Source organism: Neofelis nebulosa, chromosome 14 (genome assembly GCF_028018385.1).
Source record: "Neofelis nebulosa isolate mNeoNeb1 chromosome 14, mNeoNeb1.pri, whole genome shotgun sequence".
NCBI lineage: Eukaryota > Metazoa > Chordata > Mammalia > Carnivora > Felidae > Neofelis > Neofelis nebulosa.
Genome location: NC_080795.1, coordinates 28,251,762 through 28,257,761, shown reverse-complemented (window position 1 = coordinate 28,257,761; position 6,000 = coordinate 28,251,762). Strand labels below are relative to the sequence as shown.

The 6,000-nt window shown below is 41.4% G+C and overlaps 1 long non-coding RNA gene across 1 annotated transcript in view; it reads right to left on the bottom strand.

The window, feature by feature from the left end:
* Positions 1-412: 412 nt before the first annotated feature.
* LOC131495110 (uncharacterized) overlaps positions 413-6,000 on the bottom strand; it is a 113,817-nt gene continuing 108,229 nt past the window's right edge. Inside the window, exon 5 of the long non-coding RNA XR_009253769.1 lies at positions 413-3,032. This is a non-coding gene — a long non-coding RNA (uncharacterized LOC131495110). The remainder of the gene's footprint in view (positions 3,033-6,000) is intronic.

Genomic DNA, 6,000 nt, shown 5'->3' with positions numbered 1-6,000 from the left:
GACTGCAGCGAGTCTCATGTGGGGCTTGCACTCACGGACATGAGATCAGGACCTGAGCTGAAGTCGGTGGCTTACTCAGGTGCCCCTATAGCTACCGTTATTTTGACCATTTCTCTCCTGAATTGATGAAGATATTGTCTATCCTGTCTTCTTACTGACTTCTACCGAACACACACACACACACACACACACACAAACACACATGATTTAATCAACATTTAAAACCTTTTCTTTTCAAAATACACTGTTAAGAAAATAAAGAAGCAAATCTTTGCAAAGCATATATAGAACACACACATATATAGAACATGCAAAGAACACTTAGCTGCTCGATAATAATAAGACTAATATTTATTCCACTCCTATGTATTTACCCAAGAGAAATTCATATACTCATTCAAAGACTTGTACGTGACTCTTTAGAACAGCTTTATTTGTAATAGACAGAAAGTGGAAACAACCCAATGTCCATCGATATGTAAATGGGTAGACACATTATATATCATATATTCATACATTTCCCACTAGTGATTTCATGACCTAAAACTTAAAAAAAAATACCCCAACAATACAGATTTAAATGAGTTGGTCAAACACAACCCAAAGGTGACAGCTTAAGTATGGGATATTTCTCTTGCAGCTGACCTGATGTGTTCCTGCAACCTGCAAACTCTTATGCTCTGAGATCCTGCTTTTGGCGTCTCTCTTTGGCAATGTCCCCACTTCTTGATCTCATAATAAATATTATTGCTTTAAAATTTTTTTTAACATTGAGTTATTCTTGAGAGATAGAGACAAGCACAAGTGGGCAGAGAGAGAGGGAGACACAGAATCTGAAGCAGGCTCCAGGCTCAGGGCTGTCAACACAGCCCAACACAGGGCTCAAACTCATGGACCATAAGATCATGATCTGGGCCGAAGTCGGATGCTTAACCGACTGAGCCATTCAGGCGCCCTTATTATTGCTTGCTTTGGACCACTGCTTTAGAGCCCACTTATTAAATTGAGTAACTGACAAAAACTGTATCCTATTTGTCTTTGCTTCCATTTCTCGAACTACAAGAATAAACAGATAAATGCGTGAACACTTCTAGAAAAGATACCCCAAATGTTTTAAAGGTGAGTGTGTGACTGTGTGTAAATGAGCTGCCCCTTCTGGCCTGCTTAGATACAGTAGGTTTGGCTCAAATTTTGCAGGAAAGACACAGCTTGAACTTTAAACAAAGTATTTTCTAGAGTATAAGAGATTGTTTCCTTGAAACAGGACAACATCTTATGAAGGTCAGAGTAATAAAGAATTCTGAAACACAAGAGTGGCTTTGCATAAAATCCAAGATGATAAATGTCATTAAAAAGCCAACTTGTTCTTCAAGGCTGGCCCTGTGGGCTGTGTCTTATCAACATACCCTATGGAATCAAGGTATCTGGTTCTTTTTCAGTGGTACAGTGGCTAACTGCTATCATTTGGCTCAGTAATTTGATTTTTAACCTATTGAGACACTTATTGTTCTGAGAGTCTGATGAAAATTAGAGAGCCTCTTTTTAGCAAAAGATTTTTCTAGGTATGCCCACAATTTTGTATGTAATATCAGGGACTTTGTTTTTCTACAAACCATCATGGTAAGAGCTCTATACTGAATATTAACAGGATAATACCTCAATAGGATAATCAGGAACATTTAGGAGAATTTATTAGCAAAGTGTATTATATTGCAATGACCAAGGAAACAAACTAGCCAACCTTGGTGCCTCATAAGAAGAATTTATTCTCATAGTTTTCAAGGTCAGAAGTCCAAATCAGTATCTCCGGACTGAAATCAGGGTTTTTGGCAGGCCTACTTTCTCTCCATAGGCTCTGAGGAAGAATCGGTTGTCTTCTCCGAGATGGCCGCTGCCATTCCTTGGCTTATGGGTGTATCGCTGCTGTCTCTGCCTCAGTGGTCACGTTGCTTCCTCTTCTTCTGTCTGTCATAAGGACACATGTGATGATATTCAGGCCCACCTGGATAATCCAGGACCATCCTTCCATCTCAAGATCCTTCACTCAATCACATTTGCAGGCACTTTTTCCTTATAAGATAACATTTACTGGTTTCAGGGATGTCTTTGGGTAGCCATTATTCAGGCTACTACACACAGGAACTACAGTAAAACCTTGGTTTGTGAGGATAATTCGTTTCAGAAACATGCTTCACACTCCCTTGTGTATCAAAACGAATTTCCGCACAAGAAATAATGGAAACTCAGATGATTTGTTCTATAACCCAAAGGTATTTATATAGAAATGATTACAGTACTGTATTATAAGGGGCATCTGGGTGGCTCCATCGGTAAAGTGTCTGACTTCGGCTCAGGTCATGACCTCACAGTTCACGAGTCCGAGCCCCACGTCTAGCTCTCTGCTGTCAACACAGAGCCTGGAGCCTGCTTTGGATTCTGTCTCTCTCTCTCTCTCTGCCCCTTCTCAATTTGTGCTCTCTCTCTCAAAAATAAATAAACATTAAAAAATAGTGTAATACAACACAAAATAATAAAGACAATCCAAAATAAAAAAATAAACAAGTTAACCTGCACTTACCTTTGAAAACCTTCGTGGCTGGTGTGAGGGAGACAAGAGACAGGAGGCTTATTGTGTAGGATGACTTTCACTATCACTAAGGGAATCACTGCTATCTATAGGCTCAATGGAATCGTTTTCTGCATGAAGGTCATTGTATGCACTCGCACAGATGTTGACTACAGCACAGTATTAATAAACTCTTGTCATCTACTGTATTTAATGTAACTGGCAATAAGGCAGCAGAGGAAAGGGTCTCTATCTGCAGGCAGCCTGACCTAGAATGAAGCAAAGCATTCCTGAGCTTACTCTTGTATGGAAAAGCAGAGGACCGTCCATGGGTGTTTTGAAGTGACAAAAAATACACTAGTGTCAGTTGTGGGCACCTTCCAGTGCTCTGAAAAATCACTGATTTCTGTCAAACACTGAGGCTTGAGGCCGAACATCTGAGCATGGGAGACGATCATCCAAAATCCTGCAGAGGGAGAGAGGGAGAGGGAGAGAGAGAGAGAGAGAGAGAGAGAGAGAGAGAGAGAAGAGAAGTATTGGCTTAGTTGTGATCATGCGACATTCGGCATAACATACTACTTATATTGCGAGACATCGCTTGTTCAAGATTTATTAGAAACGTTTGCTTGTCTTGAGGAACACTCGAAGGACAAGTTACAATTCAAGGTTTTACTGTATTTACAAAGCAGACAAGGGCTGGTAGAAGAACCACACGGGGTAGTCTAGAAACCACTGGTAAGGATTAGAGCCTCTGCTTCAACCTTTAGGCCTGAAGGGGCAAGAAGAGGTGTGGTTACTGGGACCTGGGAGGACAGAGTCATGGAGACCAGACTCCTTGAGAGAAACAGAGTGCTCCCTCTATCCCCCCCTCCCTACCACCCTTTAAGGAGCACCACTGGCTTGAGGCAAATTTTAAAGGGAGGAGTCAGGGGAATTACATCCTGATGTCACCCTTCTTCTCTCCAATCTGGTTTCCCATCAGCTAAAGCCAACTGGAAGCCATTAGGCACATGCACCCATTGACTGAGCCTACAGAAGTTAAACTCTCACAGGAGACAACAAGATAGAGAAGTGTGGAGTGTGGATCTAGAGGGGCAAATGGAAGATACTCAGCATTCACTAATTGGCTCATAGGGGAGCATCATCCATGAAAAATGTTCAGGCAATTTCTTGCCTTGCAGAAGTGTGTGTCATCTTTGAGCATCATAACACTTAAGGAACCATTTCTTTCTCTAGGTAGCTCTTGAAAGTACCTGCCACTGCTGTTAAGACAACCGAGAGTTCCATGAGAGCAGGGATTTTGCCTATTTTGTTTACCAATGTATCCCCAGACTTAGAATATGGTATTTGTCTATAAATCCATATATTATCTATTTGTTGAATAAATGGAACAGAAATATAGCGTACAAATACCTAATGGTCACCCTCCATATTGCTTCACACTCCCTATCAGGTGTTTGTTTCTCCTCCTGCCTGCCTTGGCCCAAAACAGCTGCTGTTGCTCCATGAGACTTTGCCGCTCTCCCCTCCAAGGAGATAGTGCTTTGGTCATGACACAATTCCACTCTACACTCATATTCCTGTTGTGGGCCTGGTTCTTTTAGCTCCAGTGAGCACAACTGCCTAATTCAGGTAGATTCAGGTGCTTTTAGAATTTATTAAATTTATATTTTAATAAATACATATTATTTATTAAATACATAACAGATTATGCAGGGCATCTGTCTCCTGTCAGTTGAGATGCTCCTGAAGGCAGCTGTGGGGCTGAGAGAAAGGTCACATGCCACAAGATCTCTGATGCTGCCAAGTATCTTTGGGTATCTAGGAAGACTAGAGGTCCATATCACCCACTTTGGTCCATATCACCTCCATATTGCCCACTTTGGTTTCCAAAGGGCTGCAGACTCTAGAGGTGGAAGATGGGGAACCCTTTGTGGTAATTTTCACTGCCATCACCATCAAGATAAAGATCTTCAGAATATTACAGACTTTGTGATAAATCCTCTTTCTAAAAGCCTGGTCTTCTCCACATTTATCCTATCCTTCAGTTGTAATATACTTCTCAAAATAAGGCCAGTTTTTTAATGTCTTTTAGCTTTTTTGTATTAGTGTTGTCTACCTCTTCTGCCTCAAATGGGGCATCTATCAATTTAATGGGGATGACGATTTAATATCCAAGACATTTGGGCAATCCTATCTTCTTTCTTGACTTAATTACCCAATAAATTTCCATTTTTGTATATTAGAAAGTAGTTTATTGCAACAGGCACACACATCCCCAATGACACACATCTGAGTTTCACCTAACTCTGAAATTTACCCCATTTTTAAAAAGTTTTTTTGAAGTTTTTATTTATTTTTGAGAGACAGAGAGAGACAGAGCACAAGTGGGGGAGGGGCAGAGAGAGAGGGAGACACAAAATCTGAAACAGGCTCCAGGCTCTGAGCTGAAAGCACAGAGCCCGACGCGGGGCTTGAACTCACGAACCGCGAGATCATGACCTGAGCTGAAGTCAGCTGCTTAACCGACTGAGCCACCCAGGCGCCCCCCATTTTTTAATTTTTAGAGAGAGAGCGAGAGAGACAGAGTGAGTAAGGGAGGGGGCAAAAGGTGGGGGGGGGGGAGAGAGAGAGAGAGAGAGAGAGAGAGAGAGAGAGAGAGAGAAAACCTTAAGCATGGTCCACACTCAGTGTAGGGCCTGACATGGGCTTTATCTCATGACCCTGGGATCATGACCTGAACCAAAATCAAGAATCAGACACTCAACTGGCTGAGCCACCCAGGCGCCCAAGACTTACCCCATCCTTTAACATAATCCATCTTTCTGAGTTTTATCACTTTTCTTAAATTTTAATATCATCTAGTAACCCTGCCCTTACTCCTGACCCTCGCCTAAATCCCAATCTCAACTTGTTCCTGAGTGACTAAATGATTTAAGGCAGAAATGAGTAAACTGATCACCAGTCCAAAAATTCGACATGGAATGTGACCATCATTCCCAAAGGGGCTGCTTAACTAGGTTCATAGATACAGATTTTGGTAACAAGTTTTTGAAGGACAGAAGGATGGACTTAGTATTCAATGCAATGATTCCAGTTTTAAAAGAATGTTTTTCTCCAAAAAGGCCAAAGGAGGGTCAGAGCAGCAATATATTCCTTAAACAGAAAAGTAGTCTTGTAGACAAATCCAGGATGATAAATGCCACTCAGAGGTTAACTTAATTACTCTTCCAGCCTGACCTTGACATCTTTTCCCGCCCGGTATTGCCCTTCATTCAAGACGACTTGTTTTTCCCATTCGGTGTTTGGCATACTAAGTACACGTGTAAATTGCTAGCTAGAAACTAAACCCCATTATTCGAGGCCTTTTTGAATTTAGTAATTATTTTTGAAAATCTGAGGAGAGTCATTTTATCCCCAAGAAAATGCACATA